Source organism: Gymnogyps californianus, chromosome 3 (genome assembly GCF_018139145.2).
Source record: "Gymnogyps californianus isolate 813 chromosome 3, ASM1813914v2, whole genome shotgun sequence".
NCBI lineage: Eukaryota > Metazoa > Chordata > Aves > Accipitriformes > Cathartidae > Gymnogyps > Gymnogyps californianus.
In genome coordinates this window covers 18,654,526-18,676,355 of record NC_059473.1, presented here as the reverse complement: position 1 = coordinate 18,676,355, position 21,830 = coordinate 18,654,526, and the positions used below count along the sequence as shown (strand labels likewise).

General features: G+C 39.5%; 1 protein-coding gene across 1 annotated transcript in view; it reads right to left on the bottom strand.

The window, feature by feature from the left end:
- The window catches only part of LCLAT1 (lysocardiolipin acyltransferase 1), a 120,660-nt gene extending 105,128 nt beyond the window's left edge, over window positions 1-15,532 (bottom strand). The window contains exons 1-2 of the mRNA XM_050894374.1: window positions 15,470-15,532; window positions 15,173-15,284 (exon numbers count right to left, since the gene is read on the bottom strand). The gene's annotated coding sequence lies outside the window, so the exon portion shown is untranslated. The remainder of the gene's footprint in view (window positions 1-15,172; window positions 15,285-15,469) is intronic.
- Window positions 15,533-21,830: the final 6,298 nt, after the last annotated feature.

Sequence of the window (21,830 nt, the reverse complement as noted above, 5' to 3'; positions counted from 1 at the left end):
AATAATGTATTTTTTATCTTAAGGAGAATCATCGTCCCCTGCGAATCACCTATGGGTGATCTCAAACCAATAAAGATTGTATGACATTTGCACAACAGAATCACACAGAATTGCTGAGGTTGGAAGGGACCTCTGGACATCATCTGGTCCAACCCTCCAGCTCAAGCAGGACCACCTACAGCCAGTTCCCCAGGACCGTGTCTAGTCAGCTTATGACTGTCTCTGAGGGAGACTCCATAACCACCTTGGGCAACCTGTGCGAGTGCTTACTGACCCTCCCAGTAAAAAAGTGTTTTCTGATGTGTTTCAATGTATGCCTATTGCCCCTGGTCCTGTTACTGGGCACCACGGAGAAAAGCCTGGCTCCGTCCTCTTTGCATCCTCCCTTCAGGTATTTATATACATTGATAAGATCCCCCTCCCCAAGCCTTCTCTTCTTCAGGCTAACAGTCCCAGCTCTCTCAGCCTTTCCTCATATGTCAGATGCTCCAGTTCCTTCATCATCCTTGTGGCCCTTCACTGAACTCTTTCCAGTATGTCTACTATGTGTTTGTGCAGGGTCTCGACCCTAAAAACTTCTGGAAGCATCCCGAGTGTCCTTATTAGCTGGGAAGTTAAGCCCTTGAGTGTCCCTTTAGCTGCTGCACAGGTTTTCTACAACAAGGAGAAAGACAGCTTATGGCCCTCCAAATTCTGCATGAGGGGGTTTCTGTCTTTAACCACTAGAATAATCCCTTTGGTCCTGGTCCTAACTCAAACCAGAATAATGAAGGTCAACTTTTAGGAAACTCTGAATTATGCCAATGCTGCTGAAAATACCTCCCTGCTAGCTGCAAAATTAAGAGACTATAAATTTACTTAAAAATTCATCAGTCCTCAGCTCCATTTCAAACAGTTTAAACTTCATGAAGCAAATAATTAGGCTTATAATGTTGTTTTGCAATATTGTAAGGTTGAGAGAAAAACTAACAAGAGATTAAAAGACAAAACATGAAGATCAAGAAAATAAAGATGACATTTTCATACCAATCATTGCCAAAAATAAATGAGAGGAGGGAAACAGGTGAAACTGTTTCCAATTTTAAAGCTTTTTATAATGTGTATAAGGTCTCAGTAGTTCTGTGTCATAGTATGGCCTAACAAAATAGTTCAAATTACTTTAGGAAAAGGTAAATATATTCCAAACCAAAAAAGTTCACTGATTTTCCAACATTTCTCTCTCTCCCCACATTTTGGTAAGAGGACCCAATACCAAACATCTAGGTAGACTAGAAGACATTAGCAACAACTGAAAGATCTGTTTCACTTATTTATATTAAGCCATTACTTTTTCATAGTGTTTTCCAAAGCAATTTACAGTAATCTGCAGTATGCAAAAAGGATATAATAGACAAACAGAATGAGAAGCTATTTGATAAGCGTTTCTTAGGACGTCAGAATTTTTAATAACTAACATTGTGGCAAAGAAGAAAGATTAACGGTGACAGAGCAAGAAATAAAGTAGTGAAAGTCATTCTAGTAAACTCAGCATAAATGTCCTGGCATTGCTTCAGTCTTCAGTTTGGCAGCTGCTACAGACATATCTTATTTTCAAACCATACAGCACAAAGACACTCAGACCAATCACTTCCAGCATCTCTAAATGTTGATAAACTGGAAACTTTGAAGGGGTTTGGAAATGGAAAAGCAGCAACACAAGTGTAATGAACAGAAAAGAAAAACTTGCAAAACTAGCTTTGCACAAGATTGCTCTTACAGGAGTCTCTATCCAACAAATAGAATTAAGGTGTATAAATAGCTTATGACTTATACTGGTGGGATTTTAGGTATTTTGTGGGAAATAAGAAATTTGAAGTGATCTAAAACCTCTAATAGCATAATCGTAAGCCTTTTTTACTGGTAACAGATTCCAAGCTTCAAATCAGGTTTGACTGCACTAGTCACCAAGGAAAAAATGTAATAATCTCCTGATACTTCACTGAAATTCTTAGACCGAACTACAACAACAAAAAAAATAATCCCTTTTAGAAGGAATATCAGAAAAGGATTTTCCTCCAGTTGTTCAGGAACGCAAGGGATTTAAAATATTTCAAAATGGCTGGCTGCAGTTCAACACAACATGGCTAATGGGACTCATGTATCAATTGTCCCATATCACTTAATGTAGTCAAATAATTTCTTTATAACTTTGCATCTCTAGCTTCTATACTGTCAGATAAAGATATCTAGCATATAGATGGAAAATTACATCAAGATATATCATAACTGCCCTTTCAAACCGAAAGTAGTTTTTTCTATACATTAAGAACTAGTTCAACTCAGCTGCAAGATGCCCTACTAAAGAACATCTACAACCTGCAATTTTGGTAAAGTTGTTATACATGTTGATAATATAATTTAGTCACTTTCTATTATGCAGGACAGATAATAGAAACATACTTTGTAGCAATAACATTTTTTTCCCCCAAAGTTCTTACTTTAAAAGTGCGTAGAGGAGTATTATTTCTCACTGGCAGGGAATTCAGGACATTAACTGTAATTTGTAATAAGATATATCCATAAAGATGATTACTGTGTCCTCGATCAACAGCTGAAGATTTAAGTGACCACCAAATAAGGTAAACTAGGATAAAACTAAAACTCCAAGCTTCATACCTCATTCAAAATGCATCTCTCCAAGTTATCCACCTGTAAAGATGTCTGCCAGTTCACCAAATAAGCTTTGTCTCATTCTAAATATCATAAAAGACTAAAATATATTTAGATTAAATAACTTCAAGTACATTTTTAGGCTTAACTTCACTGTGAAAGTCAACAAAGCTTGGGCAAACCTGTCTATCGCCAATTAGACAGTAAAAGTCAATCAATGCATAGTGCTTCAGTATTAATTTCTCAAAAGAAAGGCATCCTGATCAACATCCTTCATCTTGATTGCAGAGGCATCAGACTGAAATTGAAAAAAGTGGTCCTAGGTGGCTAATACAATTTTCAAAAGAGTTACTATAAAGAAAATTTCGGAATGTGAATTGACAGATTAGAAGACGCTATTTTCCTCTTACTTCTCCTTGGAACAATAACCATATGCTCAATCACGCATACATAAATACAGAAAGAACTATTTCACTCTGGATAAAAACAAGATTTAAGCGAGAGGCATAAAGTAGGATCTGTATAAGTCAAACTGCAGAATCATTTATGATTGTTAACTGCTTTGTAGAAATTACTTGGAATACTGACAGATTTTTTTCCTAGCCCTGACATGATTAGTGGTCTTGATACTATATTCGGGAACTCAGCCTAGTTACTTCTCTTTGGAGTCAGCATTGATCTCAGATACCTATCATTTTGCATGCGATAAAACAGATTGCCAGTAAAGCACAGTCTCAGACTACAGATGAAGTGATTCTGTGGAAGTCTAACATACAATAGCTAGTTTCAACCTGAAAAGCATCATCAGAATTTACATGAGGGAGAACATCACCTTTAGTAAGGGGTCATTCGCAGCATAATTACAGTTTGCTACATTCACAGCTAAAAGATCAGGGGCATTCAGCAGCACAGAGCACACTGTTAGTGAATTGTTACCTTCATATTACACTCAAAAAAACCATTTGGGATACTGAAGCCGCACAATCAAACATACAGAAATTATAAAACACTAGAATTAAGGCTGTTTCTTCCTGGCTGGTTTATTTGTTTTTTCAAACAGGAAGCCTGCCTCATCCAATGCACATTTGACAGCAGGGTTAACAGGGAGAAATTACTTTGTATTTCTTTTTCCCCTTCTCATAGTACAGTGCTAAAATTATCCTAAGCTATTAAAATCCTAGGACAAACCCCCTCGCCCCTTTTTTTTCCCTTTTTCCTCTGTATTACGCTCATTATACTACTATCTAAAAGTGTTGTATGTCAGTAATTTATTTTCACAACAGATCCTATTTGTATTTTTATAACTCAAGATCTACAGCACAAAGTATATGAATTGTGTCTGCCTAACCTGGAATGTTTCCAGACTAATTTTTTTTCAGAATATTTGTCACTGTGTAGTACGTCACAAAAACAATTCCCAGTTGCTATTAGCTTCAGCTGCAGCTGTGAGAGCTTTGCATTCTTTATTTTATAGGTGTCCAACTTGAAACCTTACTATTCAATACAAGGATCACAATTAGTTATTGTTAATAACAATGTTACGTGTCTTGCTCATCAAGTAAAAAGCAAAATCCAATTCTTCAGAGTGGCATTTAACTAAAGAAACCTGCAGACGATCATCATCTTCAATCCTTTATTCAGTTCAGTATACAACATCAAGCATGTGCAACAAGTAAAATGGGTTCTACAGACCACATTCCTTAAATCTTTAAGGCATTCCTGAAATACAAGCCATCCTGAACAGTAAGGTTTTTAAGGGGAAAAAAAGGTAAGGTGTTAATGGAATTACAGACTGTCAATTCAAATGTGGAGTTGTGGGTGACATTAAAAAATTTAGCCCATATATCATTTGGTACTTATGTTTCTGTTGGTATTTTAACAAAGTCTAAGATCACAAGCCTAGTGAGCAGAGAATTTTGGGGAACAACAGCTGCTCGTCTCTAATGGCAATCATGTAACTTGAGAAATGTAATTTTAATATCTTGAAGGAACAAAAGAAAACACTCTGATCTTCATGAATTTCCAGAAATTAATTATAATTAAAAAGGTAGGATATCTTAAACAGAGGAAGACCTAACATTCCCATATAAAATATTTACGCTTTTCTAAAAATCAAAAACTCAACATTTAAGTAGGTCACATAAGCATAACATCTAAGCATCCCCTTCAACCTCTTTACCTAAATAAAAAAATTGGAGCATTATCTAGAAAGGTAACAGACATAACTGTTCTGTATTTGCTACATTTCAGAGTAGATCTGACAGCATCAACAGATTAATGGGAAAAAGAGCAAAGTGGTAATTAAAACAAAAGCTTATGTTTCAAACCATTACAGTAAATCTGCATATTCAGTGTACAACTCCTTAAAGCCAGCAGGCTAGACTGGATTAAAGAAAGAGTAAATCCTATCATATTTAATGTTTCACATGCCTGATCCAGGTACCTTTTTATGTGCACTTCACTATTTTCCTCTACGGAAGCAAAATAATGCCTCCTAGTGCTATTAATTGCACATAAAAGAACCAATTTTCAAACAAAATCATTAATATGAAAATCTTAAAATGTAATCTGGTTTCTTTTTGATACAAAGTCTGTCCATCAAGAAGAATCAATGAAAGCAACCTTATAGAATTTGAAGGTAATAAAGTATAATGATTCCAAGTCTTTTTTTTTCATTTTTTTTCCCTACTAGTTACATTGTAGTCAGAAAATTTCTTTATTCTACATTAAGTCAAGTTCCTTCTGAAAAAATAAATTTGTGGCTTTTAATAATGGTTGCACTTAGGAGAGGCTTATATAGAACTTCCCTAACTTTCTTCCAGAGCAAAAATAGTTAAAATGTTTTAATTAATCCACTTTTCCTTGACAAATATTTCCTTTACAATGTTTTTAATATAACTCAACATTGGCTGCATCTTCCTTGACAGCTGGCATTTCCTTAACGGAGAATGTCTCAAATGGTTTATGTATAACATTCTTTCTAAAATTCACTTCCTTTCTGTGTAAGAAGTTAATACACCAGGAAAAAAAAAGCACGCATGTTTCATGCCATGTGGGATATAACAGTTCTAGAGTTTTGCTTTAAATTAGCCCAATAATGTTTTTGTAGAAATATTATTAACGTGGCTGAAGCTTAACATTTGGAAAAAGGAAAAATATTTGCCCACAACTTTGCTTCTCTCCAGATCTCATTCCAACATGAACTTCACTTTTATGTTCTAGCTCTTCAGTAGATGCCTGGTGGAAATCTGACAGCTCTTACTAAGGTTCAGCTTAGGGGAGAGATGTTAAGAAGAAAACAATCATCTAATTAAGAACAAGAGACTGATGGTTCTATATCAAATAGCTCCCAAACCAGAAATGAAAGTTCTTGATAACTTCACTCTAAACATTAAAATCATTCAAGACATTGAAATTGGCAGAAAAGCACACCATAACCTTCCTCAAGAGAAGGACAGACATTGAGGCCTCACACAAGGAGATGCAACTCCTAAGGGCAGGCGACTCCTCCATACTAACACCAAATCCCAAGTTCTTAAGAGCTGGGAGACTCGTACCAGTTGCATGCAGAAGAACTAAGGTCCCACATGCAAAAATCCTGGGAAATGCCATCTTTACAGGATATTGAGACCAAACAAAGGCATTTGCTCTACAGTCTGTAATATATACTCCCTGTAAAGGTTGTAAAGCCTTAGCTAAATGGTTAGAGAGCTACAGCAGTAACAGCAGTTTTTAAGTGATGAAGAAATACCTGCTGATAATTTCTCTTTCCTCTTGTCATGCCATAAGCATTCATTAAAATATTACTCTTCTGCTAGATCAGATCATTTTCAGTACTGCTGAAAATTTTCATTCTAAAGTATTCTGCAGCCTGTGGAACTCTATGTACAACAATATTTTGCAACTACTATTTTCCATTTCTTGGAATGGCATCCATCTCCTAGCCAGTATGTCATTTTGTGATACTTCTAGTAAACATTATCATCTGTGCTAATACTGTACATAGAGAATATCTTGCACTGAAATCCAAAGCTACCAGTTTCCCTAAATTTTGAGGTTTGCTTATTTTACGTTTATGAATAAATGACATGTTTCTAAACTTCAGCAAAAGCCTGTCCTAAATATGCCTTTTTCAGCTAATTCTGTTTTTCAAGACACAGTGAGAGATGATAGAGACAGGAAATGTAATCTTTCTAACATGCAAACTCATTTTAGCATTCTACTCATACCGATGATACTTTTTGCTCTGAAAGCAAGCTTAATTCTGCATGCCCAGCGCTCATGATAACAAAGCTATGGACAATATGTGCAATGCTAGTTTGCTTAACAGATTTTTATGAATGTCTTACATAAAAAAAGAAAAAAACAGCTGTATTTACCACCTCTATTTGCCACTGTCTACATGTAAAATGAACAAGAATCTGAATATCATTGGGGCCACAGGCAACATGGGAATAACTTAAAGCTTCCCTTAAAAAAAGGGAAGTGAATATTTGCTATAGCCACTTCAGGGGCATAGTGCTATTGCGGAAGGGTGACGGTCTGCCAAGCTGCAAAGGCACAGAGAGAAGGCAGACCATAAGAAAATCTTACTAACATGTGACTGACACAATCAAAGCTTACTAAATCCTCTAAACTTTTCATAAGGTTCTTTCTTTAATTAAAAATAACGGCTCTTAGTATATTTTCAAAGATATTCTACTGCACAAGGGTGCTGCATATCACATCATATTGTTCTTCAATAGACTAGCCTACTGCAATTACTTTAACAAAAGTATTCCTGTGTTATCAACAATCGTTTTAGCAATATCCCTATTGTGACTACTCAAGCCACATTTGCTTCTGCCTGTATTTAATTTCCATACTACTGTAACTACAGAGCCTTTATCTCAATTCTACAGATCAGTCATCTCTCCAGGTCCTTTAATGACCTACTGTAATAAGAACACAAAAAAAAAAAATATAGCTGTTTAACCCTTGACATCTTTGCAGGCATTTGTCATTCAAAAACTATTAAGGTGGTAGACAAGATAAACACACAGCTCTTACTCACTGTCAAAATCTAAATGAGATGTGTTATTCAGTTAAAGCATTGTTGTAAAGTGGGATTTTTTTATTGCTTAGTGGAGCTGACTCTGTTCAACATCTAACCCTGTATCCAACAGAGACGCAAAACTAAATGCTTCTCAATATTTAGGAAAGAGACTACGATTCTTTCTTCAGAATAGGACTGAGATACAGTAAGTACAATGCCTACCTTTATTACAACATAAGTATAGAAAAAACATTCTGCAAATAAAGTTTTTACAAAAATTACTACTCTAAGTAAATTTTGGAAATTGGGATCTAAAGATACAACCATTTATGACAAAATAATGAAGTATCCATATTGCAATAAATAGTAGACCCATGGAAGCACTGGAAATAGTGGATAACTGTCAGGACTTTATTTAAAACTTCGTATTCAAGTGGAAAATTAAACCTGGTGTTCCTAATAAAAGAACACACTTCTCTGAGCAAAGCCATAATTTTGGGAGAGACACACCCTTTGTCACTTTCAATGGTTAGAAATAGATGAGTCTGCAAAACATTTCTTGTAAATCAGACTGACGCACAAGTATTTTTCTAAGGAAACTCTAGTGCAAAATCTCTCTCTCTCTCATGGAGACAGCGCAAAACGCAGTAAGACTGATCCTTTTCTAAAACAGTCTATCCCCAAAGTTTAGAAAGACCAAACATACCCAGAACATTACATTTCATCTTCCTAGACGGTCTGCAATTATTTAAGACAGATTAAACCAAACCAAACACCCCCTTTCCAAATGCATACCAATTCCCAGAACATTAATTGTTTCCACTATCTAATGATGAATTACACATAATTAGTTCACTGGCAGTGCATCATTTTTACTTGTCCTAAGGACAAATCTACCGACCTGGGCAAGAGACCTCGAAAGAAATTGCTAAAACTGTTTTCTTTTTAAGGGAATTCACTAGTTAAGTTGACAGATAGTGGTGTTTTCACACTGAAGAGGGAAGACCAGAAGAAAGCTACTGCCTATGCAGGAGGCTGAAAGGAAATGATTAGCCTTACCTTACCAGACTCTACAGATTGGCTCAATAACCTTGGCATGACTGTATTACCTCACACTTTCTGAAATGTTGTACTCAAGAGAAAGAGGTTTTCCATGAGCGCAGAGTTTTTTAAAAAAAAAGACTGACTCCCAACAGAGACTTAACAGGTATTTCTTCTACTTGTTTTGCTCTTTGAGAAATTTTTTGTAGTTTTCCTTGGCTTTGTTAAAGGACCTAGTGATGACTTCCCTGGAGCCCATGGCCCCCAACTCCAGCTGATACACAATCTAAAAAATTTACACAGCAGAACTAGGAACAAGCTCCAAGTTCTGACCACAGCCTGAAAGCTAGAGGCCAGTTTGCAGTCTGGTTCACTTTGAAAAGTTAACTTCCATAGATGAGCATGTGGTCACCACTGTCTCCTGGCTTTAGCTTATCAGAAGAGTTAAAAGTTGTTTTTCAATGAGCACAAAACGTGTAACTGCTATTCAGTGAGCTGAATGCGTGAGAAATTCCCACAATACCACATGAATTCTGGGTAAGAGTTAGCCCTGTTTATGAGAAAATCATTGAGTGAAATTAAAAAGTGTTTGTTCCATTTAAGTTTCTTAAAAGTAATAGCACAAGCTGCAGCAACTGGAAAAAAGGTAAGCTTTACCAGTCATTGATAAATTTGCTATTGCTTACTATTGCTATAGTAGTATCAGCTTTTTCAAAACCAACATTCTTTACGTTCTAGCAGATCATTAAAATCACAGTAACAAACATGATCTTGATAGCAAATGGAATTGATCAGCTGCAGAGATGCATGATTATTGTAAGATCAAACATTAAAAACTAGAAGGATCTAGTCCTTCTAGCATCTGAATAAAATAAAGCATCTGAAAAACTAAGTCAGATTTCTCACAGTTCCATGTCCAAACTAGGACAGATTTCTCTTCTACATCATTTTCACTAAAGAAACTGTGTGTCAAAGCTACCAGCACATCTCACATAAAAAACACACTGCATTCCATATAATGGAAATCCACACAACTCATCTCCCTCTTAGTACATTTGTCCTCATATTTCTCTGTGAAAGCATCTCACCCTACCTGTGATCAGTAGAAATGGTCTATCTGAAGAGAAGTCTGCTGGCAGATTGACTCCCTTGATCTCTGAACACTCTGCCAACTGGAAAACTTTCTGGGTATAGCAAAGACCTTTTTTCCTGCATTTGGGTAAAAACAGGGATATAACATTGGTAACAGTTCTGGGGGTCTTTTTGCTTGGTTTTTTTTAATACTTTTCTAGAAACTGAAACTACCAAATGTTTAGCAGTAATTCAGGGAGTTGTAATAGCCACCTGATAGATTAAATTCAGACTCGCTCCCACTTCTATTTTGGAATACAGCGTTGAATATCCTTTACACAAAGCTTAACACTTGCTATACATCTATTTACAGCTTCAACTTACCAACTGAAAATGGTAACTATACCCTGCCTAAAGAAGTACAAGACGACTGATGAAAACTTCAGTAATCTCCAAAACAATGCTTGCATGGAGGTCTGGAAGAACAGCAAGCATTTTACTTTGTTTTGATGTTGTAACTTAGCTGCTTGATAAGTGGAATTTACAGTTTCTTTCTGAACAGCTACCTTTCAAATTTCACAAGCACAGCACGAAATGCTTTCACTAATATTTATTACAAAGAGACTACTAGTATCAAGTCATATTCGAGCCAGTCTATAAAAGTTTTTTGCAAATAAATTGTAAAAATACTTGAAAAGCATTAATCAGCTTCAAAACATTCATTTCTGCATACATTTTTCTACATAAGTTAAATCACATTAGGAAAACTTACTTTTTAAAACATGGCTTGAGCTAATTTTAAACATGGTTGGAAAAGTTTGGCCTACACCGATTAAAATCTGTATTTAAATGAAAGGAAAATTCAACCACAGAAACTGTGCTTATTTTAGAAAAACAAGCATATCGCTGCCAAAGTGCTGTCCTAAGTTTAGACTGCTGTCTGACTAAAACATTACAATTACAAGAAACTAAAATGGATTTCTAAATGTTTCAAGATGAAACAGCCATTGGGTAATTTGCAAGATATGCAATTATCTTCTGAATTCAAACACATAATGCTAATACTTGTTCTGAACAAATGCAGGCTGTAGATCATTGCTTGTGTGGAGACTGGGTAAATCGATGTTAAGAATCAATACCAACACTAGATAAGAGTAACCATAATGAAACCTAAGAGCAAAATTACCAAGTGATGTGGAATTAATTACTTAGACATAAAGAATTTTTTTGGGGGGGGGGCAGGAAAAGTTTTGAATCTTTTAGCTACTGCTTATGTCTATCCAAGAGCTGATGAAGCTGAACCGAGGATTCTCAGCACTTTTATCACTGTTAAAACTGCATCAGTGGCCATACACGGCATTTCACGTAAGCTCTCGTGTAGCTTGAGCACGTAGCGAGATGGTAACATTTTTACCTTCGAACACCAGAGGTTTTGTTTTACCTTCAAATCTTCCTAATAGATTTGAAGGGACATACAGCATATTTTCTGTTAGTTCGCAATTAACATTTATATTTGGGTGGAATCATTATATTGACCATGCAAAAGTTAAAAGGAAAAAAAGATATATCTAATCACACACTAACCCCACATCTGTATGTTCATTTCATGTATAACCATAATAAATTCCAATTACTTTGAACAGTAAGTTAAATCTTGATCTGCGACAACCATTACCAGTTTGATGCAACTAACCAGATTTCAGGAAATCAAAGTAATTCCATTCCTGTTTAAAATCACAATTGTGTGTACTTGTCAGTACCTGCACTGCCTGCTATTGTTTGTGTTTGATTTAGCAAGAGAAATGAATGGCTTGGTTGTGTTTTATTTCTTGTTCTCCTATAAAGCCTGAGTGTTCGGTTATCTTTTGACTCTTCTGACTACAACCAGCTCTGTCATTTCACCGATTTGGTGAAGGAGTACAAAACAATCTATCATTCATATATTAAAGCACCTAGGAACTGTGAGCATATCTGGGGACACAGTAGTTTTTAGGAACAATTCCATGATTCAAACAGTAATTTTGTAAAAGACTAAGGCATTTTCAAGAAAAATTAATTCTGTTTCTACAAGCCACACGTGTAGTCAATATGTGATACACATAACTGCTTCACATAGACTCATCAGGCAGTCTATTCATTTAGCCTTCATGACACCTCTGAAGCTGCCATCAAAAGTGAAGAACATATAGATAGAGATTTCTTTCAACTGTAAGAGATGCTGGATGCCTTAAAAACAACAAACTCGCCATAAGCTCAATGAGAAAGCACTTGAGATTAAGCAATGCCTTTCAGAACCACTGGAATGAAAGCAATACCTGCCCCCTTGACACCTAAAATAACATAAATAGCAGGTATTATACCAAAGGATGCCCAAAAAAACCCCCTGAAGAGTCATGGGAGTTTTAATATCACAGATGCAAAGTCTTGGAAAGGCATGTTTAAAAGCAGCAAGATGAAAAAAACAGTTTTGTTTCAAGGAATCCGGGAGAGGGGGGCGGAGAACAAAATACCAACCAAAAACTAAGCCTGCTGTAAGATTAAAGGCAAATTCATTTTCTCAAACTCATGAAAGGATAGCGTGTGAACCTCATGGAGCAGTTAATTTTGTATTGACGAGTAAATACTCCCCCAGTTTTGAACCCTTAAACATGTAAGGAACCCTAATGCAAAGAAATCAAATTAAGTACATTAAGTTTATTATAGCAAAAGAAGTTCACAAGCAAACTAGTTCAGCTAAGAGAAAAAGACTAGGAAAAAGAGATGTTCTGTCTATGTTTCAAGAAGTCTGCTAACATTGTGCTCTCGCATCTCACTGTGCCCTGCAGCAGCAACAATGGACTTTATAATGCAGAATTGTCTTTCAGAAGCAATTTACTTTTTGGCCAGGTCAACAAAAAGCCATGTAAAACCAAACTGCGAGCCTTTGCCCACACTCAGCAGGGACCTGTTTCAAAAAGTCAGCTCTCTAAAGGTTCCATTTCCCTCTCTTAGCTCCAAGTGCTGACCAAACACCACACATGCAATGCAAACAAGCCAGCTCTCCTCAGTCCATAGCTAATAAAACATTAAACCAGATTATGGAACTCAATACCACATACAGAACATGAGGAATCTTGTCTGTATGTTCTCAGCACCACAACCTGAAGAAACAAGGGAACAAGGAGGGGACAACCTTGAACAAGACTGTAAGTGGAGAACAGGAGAATAAAATAAGGAAAGAAAGAATGACAGAGGAAAACAAAGATCATTCGTAAACGATGACCAGTTAGGAGAGAAGCATAAACTGAGACAAAGACTCTGTCCCAAGAAGCTGAAAGAAGCAGCCAACAAAAGGGAAAGGTGTGGTTTGGCAAAGCAGAGGTGGGAGGAGCGGGGGGCAGCAGCACACTGAAGGACAGGACAAGTGACAGGAAAGAAAGGACATAAATGAGACTGTCTAAACAAAAATTGAGAGAAATTCTGCAGGGAGAAGTCTTGGACAGAATCAAATAGCCAGCAGAAGGACAAGAGGATTTGTACCTGAGACAGTTCAGGTGATTAAGAATCTAGCCTGGCATTATTAAAAATAGCTGCTGAAGAAGTAGACACTCTGCAGGAACAGATGAAACACATGGCAGCCTGCCACCTGAGCAACTGGAGAAAGGATTTGCTGGATCAAGTAACCCCAACACTGCTAAAACCCCACGTGGATGTGAAGATGACACCTCATTACACTTCCAGTTTTCTTTTCAGATTGCTTTTGTGAGGAGGGTAGGGAACTCCATGAAAAGCAAAACTCATCAAGACTGAGGAGTTGGAACATACCAGAATCAAGGTGTCCCTGTGCAACTACAGTTTGGCTTTTACAGTAGGACACAGTAGTATTTTTCCTTCAAGATTCCTGCCTCACTGAGTACACATTGTGGACCAGCCCCCGAGGTCTAAATAAGGCTTTGTAAGAGACCTGCCATGTTCAGCACAGAAGCTCTTTGGCAAGAAGTGAATGGAGAAAAGACTCTGAAAAGATGGGAAAGTTCCTTCACAGACTTATACTCCCCTCACTCTTACCACATATTCCCTACACATGGCTGACACTTCTTTTTTTAATCCAAACTTTTCAGAAGTTTTAATTGTAGTCCTGATTTTCTGAATGACCAATTTGAGATTTGGTTTCTCAAGGTACAGTTTCACACTATACTTAACAAACAGCTGGTTTACATTAGTGCAGAAGGAGAAACAGCTTTCATTCATATCAGAGCAAACACTCAAATAGCTTCCATCTGACAGAAAGCCATCCCCATAAAACTGTTAGATCAACTGTCCCTGCAACCATCCAACCACTAAATCCACTACAAAGAGAGCAGCAGTAACCCATGGCCAGTGATGGCGAAGGAGTGAGACCATACTCCTCAGCTGCAGCCCACACACTGACCTAACTATGTATTCACACTGTTAAACTGTACCTTGATTTGCTGAGGAGCCAGATAGTACAGCTGCCACTGAAGCTTTGCATTCAGAGTATTAGATAATACTATAAAATCTGATTACAAAGTCAACCAACTTGTTTCAGATTTCTGTGTTCAATTTAAGACATACTTTGGCTTTCCTCCTTTTTTTATCCTAGTTTCCCCATTGGTAAAGTAAGGAGAAAAAAAAAAAAAGACCATCTGTTAATCTCTCTGTGTTACAGTGGAAGAAGTTTGTGCTTGAGAAACATTAAAATATTGCTGTGGTAACTACTACTGAAAAGTCCAAGGGTCCAAAAGCAAAGAGTAGATGGTGTCTTCAAAACAAGAGACAGCTACTATGAAGTAAATGATATGGCAATATTTAGCAATCAATAAGCAAAATACACTACCAATTATGTGAGCATAGTCCACTCTGTCCACTAGCATAAGTGGAGATTAAAAAAAAGTCTAGTGACAACCAAGCACTGTATCACAATGAATACACATAAGCACCAATGTGAAGCTGCACACATAGTTTAATTCTAGTATTTATTTTCAACATGCAGCTTTTTGCAGCCACAGTTATGTTCTGAACAGCCTGGTTGTGAAAAGTTACATGCCTTGTTCCAATACTCACCCTGCACTTCTTACACAAGAGACCATTCAGGTCAAAGTTTAGCTTTGCCAGAGGGCAAATCTAGCCGAGACAGCAGCGTACATGCCAACACCAACGGGAGAAGTGACAACAGACACAGTAAACAGTGAAAACCACCCAGCTACAGTTGGCAAAAAACTGACTGACTTCTGTGTATGTGCAAGCCACAACAGGAGGCTCTACTTTTCCCAAAAGGAAAGATACTAAGGATGAGATCGTAACAACAAGCCTCCGTTTATTCCTCTAGGTGTAATAAAAATAGCAGTACTGAAACCAAGGTTCCGGGTAACGTACACGTTTCACACACACTGAACGTATCCGCAGACAAGCTCAAGCGCTCTCCTCCAGCGGCTCCTCGTCTGGCATCGCCGCGGCTCCCAGCCCTCCTACAGCGCGGCGACCATGCCTGAGGAGAAACGGGAGGCAGGTGAGAGAGCCCGGCAGGCCGCATCTCGGCGAAAAAAAAAATGGCAAGGCCGGGCCAGCGGCGGAGACCCGGAGCCGCTGGTCAGCCCCGCCGCCCGCAGCGCCACCGGCAGCACCGCCGCCCAGTCCGCCGCCCGCCACGGGAGCACCCGTGGCCGCCCTCACCTGAGACGGGGCAGCGCCGCGCCGAGAGGAGGCCCCCCGCCCCGCTCAGGGAGCCGCCGCCCCGGGGAGCGCGGCGGCGCCACCGCCAGCGCCCAGCATCGCCAGGACCGACGCCGACGCCGCCGCCATGTTCCTGCTGCCACCGGCGACCTCTGACCCCCATAATCACTTCCGGTCACGGCTGTCAAGCCGTTGCCATGGCACCGCTCCTGGCCCCGGCCTCTCTTAAAGGGGCAGCAGCCACCCCCCCCCTCACACCCCCACGCACTCCCACACCCACTCCTTACACCCACACCCACTCCTTACATACACGCACACGCGTGTGGGTGACCGGCCTAGGGAGCAATCAGGTGGCTGAAGGAGCCATGGGCCTGGGAGCAGCAGGCCCTGTCCCGCAAGGGGGCAGGCCGCCGCCCTGGGGCTCAGCCCCGCTGCCCTTGGCCTCCTCTCCCCCAAAAGCTGGGTCCACCCTGCGGGTCCCCGGCTGGGAGCTTGGGCCCCAGCTCACCTGAAAAGGAGATTTCGGCCAGGCCTTTTGGGGTACGCGGAGCCATGCTGCCACTCCCGTGGGGCAGCCGGTGGGAGAGGATGGCTTTGGGCACTCAGGAACAAAAAGCACTCGTCTTAATTTAGTTATCGGCTAAAAAGGGACGACTAAAAAGGGACAACGATTCATCAGCCCAACAGTGCTGTACAAAGCAGAAAACCCTACTACTGTTAGCCACAGATTTTGTCATAAAATAGCCTGTCAAGTGTGAGAGAAGCGGAAAACGATCATGGCATGATTTCCACTGCCATGAGGAGATGGTTTCTCTTAACTTTCTCTGAAACTGGCAGTATTTTCAGCTTTTATTGCACCGTGCTTTACTGCCACTCACTGTTGACGCGGTTAACCTTTTTATACTCTTTCCACATGTATGTTTTTATAAGGTAAACAAATCTGGTGAAACCTGCAATCCAAGAAGGAAAACTCCAGGAGGTTTTAAATAAAGTTTTATGCTTGTGTAAAACCAAAGTGAGCCCATGCCCGGCTGACTAGAGCTGTTGGATTAGTACCAAAGCGATCCGGGCTCTCTTTCTGACCCCACAATAATTTCACGTGCACAGGCAAACATGCCTCTCTGCAAAACTCCTGCAAAGTACAAATACCAGGGCAAAAACTGATCTCGTACCCATTTAGGGATATATTGCCCCATCGCCACTCCCCTGGTGGGATCCCTCTTTTTTACTGCAGTTAGTTTTGAGGACAACATCGGCTCTTCTGAAGTGCCTACCAGTGAGAAGTCATTGCCTTAATAAGTACCTTTGCAGAGTTGAGAATCATTCATCAATTTGGTCAATACTTGAAATAAAAAAATTAGGGAATGAGCCTTCTGGGAATCTCATCCTAAAAGTCATAAAAATGTTGGAAATTCCATTGTCATCCCTTTTTGAGGGTTCTCATTTGTTCCTTCAGTCTGGAGAACTAGGAGCTAAGGGGGGACTTAGCTGTTGTCTTCCACTGGTGGAAGGTTATTGAGAAAGTGGAGCCAGACTCTTCTCAGAGGTGCACAGCAAACAGATGAGAGGCATTGGTCCCACGTTGCAGCAAGAGAAATCCCAATTACATATTAAGAAGGAATTCTTCAAAATGAGGATGGTCAAGCAGTGGTACGGGCTTCCCAAAGACCTTGTGCAATCTCAAAACTGGTCTGGACAAGGTCTTAAGTAAAAGTACTAATAGCATCCCAAATCCTTCAAAATTACTTAGCTGAAGAGATGAAGACAACTCCCTATTAGATTGCACTGTCTCTTGTGTCAGGAAACTGTTCGTTGGGTGATTCAGCTCACCTGACTTGTGCTAACTATAAAACAGGCATTTAGTCAGACTTAGTCATCAAGGTTCCCCCCTCTAGGCAGCTCCAAAAAGTGACCCATTCCATCCTAAAATCGATGTCTGAGACAGCTTAGCACATGGGGAGCTGAAATGGCTGACTTTGGTAGCACTCTTACTGATGAGACAGTTAAAGCTAGGTGAAATGAATCCTCACTGGTGCCTTCTGAAAATAAGGACACAAGGAAAGAAAACTGCAGAATTTTAAGTAGCTAAGCGCAAGACCTTAGGATGAAAGAAATAACATAGGCAGAATGTCTCCGAGGGCAACATGGTGTCTTGGGCTGTCAGCCATTGACTTGTGGCCAGGCTCCTGGGCAGCCTCAAAAGTTTGAATAGAAACGGGGCATCTGCAGTGATGGCATCTGCAGTAGGCCTCCTGGTGCAACCCTGAAATGCTAAATGGAAATCTGTCCTCAAATTATTATACTGCTGTTGTATAGGAAGGTGAGAGAGGTGAAACTGCAGTCATATCTACGCGTGGCTTTTTGGTATTTGTAATGCAAGGAAGTCACAGCTCTTTTCATTAGTTTGATAAACTGATAATGGGCAAAAATGCATATGGCTAATTGTCTCTCAGGTTGAAGCTCTCTGTATGGAAGAAATTCATGCTAAAATGGTTAATAAAGTCTTGAAGAAGATTTTGTAGCTAAGTAAGGAGCTTTGGCACTCTAGCATGTATCTCTGAGCACCAGAACACAGGCCAGAACCTTACTGCAGCCCTCTCTGCCGCTTCCAGGGTGACCCTGGACAAATCACTCTCCCTATCAGTGTAGTAGGAATATTGACACTTTCTTCTTGCTGAGAGTGCTGTCAGGAGATAGTAATCAAAGTTCATAATTTGATTAGAAAATGTGAAACACTATACAGCTCTCCTTACAATGCCAACACTTGGCTATACAAACTTCCAGTTAAGATACTTTACTTATAACTGTGAAGAAAACAATTTACCAAGACAGATAATGAGTAATTGTGTTCCTGTTTTCCTTAAGGACCCCAAAGCAATTTTGTATTGTTTGTAGAGAAATTGTTTTGTCTATCACATTGACATGCAGCCGACTGAAGAAGAACATGACATCTTTTCAACCATTCACCATGGCACTCTATTAGAAAACACAAAGGAGAATTTAATTTTCAGTTGCAGCTACACAGGCAAAGTAGATAAGCACCTTGTGCTTTACAGTCATATACTTCACGCTGAACTTGTGTGAGGTGAGTTAGCGTAACCGTTTTGTTAGAAAGCAAAAAGTCTGCTCAAGAAAAATACAGGCATTCATAAATGCCCCTACAGTTTTTGTGAAAGTGGAAAGTACAATTTCTACAGCCAAAGACAACACTGAGGGGAAGAAAAGAATGTTCAGTATTCAGCAAAAAGGAAGAATCCGGCTGACTGGAAATGTATGTGCATTTCAGAAGGCTTTGTTAAAATAATATTAAGGTACTGGCTTTACCTCCACAAAAATAATGCCATTTGAAGCTGAAGTCAAGCTTTCAACATGTTTGAAATAAAACAATATAGATTTAATTTAGCCACAAAACAATTCCTGTGGGGAGAGCTGGAAGCAGCAAGGCCTGATTTCCAACAAACTTGCTCCCTGCATCCCTGAGCCCACCTCCATCCCCGCTGCATTAATTTTGTCTCATCCCCACACCACAGACGACAGCCTGCAAAGCAAGAAGCAGTAGGTGCGGCTTCGCCAGTGAGTACCAGCTGCCAAGAGAAACAATAATGTTTGCTCAGTGGGGGCATGAATTTAGTTCTTGCTCCTCTGGCGTGCTGTCTGTATTAAGAGATCTTGTAGGAATATGATTGTTTCTGAGACTACTGTCCTTCCATGAAATTTGAGTGAAATTCATCAAAAAGGTTCAAAAGCTATTGGAGGGGGACTTGCAGCCAGACTGAAAGCCAGAGTGGCCGCATAAGCAATATTCATGTGGAAAAACAGGCTGAAAAAATAAAGAGTTGACTACAGTTGGGGGAAAAAAAAAAATCAATTAAAACCTTTTTTGAAGGGGATGAAATTAAAAATGATTCAGACTTTCTAGTTGTGCTAGCACCTGAGAAATAGAAAGTGAAAACAGGAAATGAGACGAGCTACCATCCATCCACTGACAGGACTTGGAAACGTATGGAAAGAAGAATTTAAGATGATGATAGTAACACAGGAAAAGGGAACTTTTTGGCTATAGCTGGGGTAGGCTTTACAAAATGTTTTTAGCAATATGATTTGCAGTGGGACCTTTCCATCCATTCTGTGTTGGCATAGCTCACCTGGCAAGTGAGTGGCATCATGGAGCTCGTAACAAGCCACTAAGAGAGGGAAGACAGAGAGGAGGGGAAAGCATTTCAAACCAGTGTCACTAACAACAGCAATATGCCTAAAACATTTTGGTTTTTAATCACTATTGCTTAGTTCTGTGTTCCACTTGTAGACTAAGTCCCCTTGGGGCCTATATCTGAGCTGAGGGAAATGATAGACCATGTGGCACTCAAAGGGAAAGAAAAGATAAGCAATATGGAAAATATCTTTAAGCAGCCAGTCACGCCTCCCTAGAACTGCCAAAAAACAGCAGAAAGAAAACTCATGTTCTCCTGTTCCTTGCAAAAGCCTCAGTCACTTGAATGAGGAGACTCTCTAGGAGCTCTTGTTGCTAAATGGCCTGGGCTGTGCTTGCATCAAAAAGTTTTCAAATTGTGACCCACAAGCTACTTATTGGTCTGCCAGAGCCTGCTGTTCACATGGCTATTTCCACCTCCTAAATCACATCAGAACGTGTTAAATGCTTTCCTAATGGTCCTATGCCATGTAAACAATTGCAGAATCAGCCCCAGAGATGTTATAAAATGGTAAATTGAAGGAGTGGGAAGAAGAGGAAGAGGAAAGGATTGTGTGACACAAAGGTAAAGATGAGAAGGGATCATAAATGCAAGAGGTGGGAGGTCATGAGATGCTCTCCTCAAAGACCTCCACCCCAGAGAACAGTGCCAGATACCATCATCAGGGCCTCTACTGTGTTTTCTCCTAAAACCCTTTAGGATGGCTCTGCCCTAATCCCCATACTCTGCCTTAACACTCCTCATATAGCTCATTTGCCGAAACTGCAGTACTCCATATCCACCTGGATTTTTCCTCTGTCTCGGGTTTTCTAGACAGATTTCACTGCCTGTGAGAAGAGCTGAGTTACTTGATGTCTGGATCATTCACCTTCTCGCCTTCATTTTCCTACTTTTCTGGAGGGTTCGAGATAAGGACATGACAAGCCCACGTAAGGATTTTCACCTCTCCATCTGCTTGCAAAGGAAACCAGATATCTGAGCCCACATACCCTCTTAGGTGTGGAAATTTGCTAACTGTTCATAACATGCCTAAACTGCTCTTGTTAAATTTTTTCAGAAACAGCAGAAGTAGAGAAGGCGCCTTGACTCAAAGGGTATCAGCACAGCAGTGAGCAGAGATTACCGTCACCAAATCAAAACAGTGGAGGCAGTGACAGCATGGAAAGCTTGCACTGATTTAAGCTGGTATAATATTTCTGGTGCCAGTAAGGTAGGTGTATATCTCTGGAGACAGACTAAGCTCATTCTTATGCACAGCCCCATGAACAGCAAACAATAAAGGCCACTGTTTACTGCCCTACAAATATAGTAACTGGCACAGGTGATATAATGGATTTAGCTGATTTGGGAAACACTGTGAGTTCAAATGTTTTTACTATCAAATTCAAAAGGCATCTGCAGGTATAATCATGAAAGGCAATTCAATAAATTATTGGGTTTTTTAAACTCCCCAAAGCTAAAGAGAAGATGGATTTACTTCAGAAATGTTTATTTGATTTAGTTGCTGTTTGGTTCACAGGAGACTCCCTGCAGGAGCAATAAAACCCAAGGCAGCCTTTTTTATAGTGCAAAGATTTTACGCTGCAGTCCTCTCCAGTCTTTTTAAACGTGCCCCTCTCTTGTTTCAAATACTAAGAAATTCCATTCATCATGACTCAGAAATTTCAGCAATGGAAACGATCTATTAAGCCCTATGATCCATCTCCTGAGCAGTGCAGAATTGCTCCCTATAGTGCATTCGTGTTTTTAATACTTTGTCCATCAAGTTTATAAGGTCACATTACCGAAGTGTTTTAAATCACATTACATGTATGTGTAAACAAATACGTGGTTGTTGCATTTCGGTGTAATTGCTCTTACAGATGTACCAGAGTAAGGAGGCAAGCAGTAACCAGGATAAATGGCAGGTGCCAGTGTCAGGGGGGGTTGTTTTGTTGTTAAATGTGATCAGTGCTGTGCACAGTGGGCTTTCAACTATTCCTCTTTGGAGAACGGTCATTCTAATGTCAGTCATTAGCAATTTGCTGTTGGTCACTTGGGAACAGCATGTTTCCTACAAATTGCTTCTATTAGTCACCAGTTCTTGTCTAAATAATTGACTATGAGAGAGAGTGAGCCTGTGTGAGAAGGAGTTAACAGGATGGCAGACT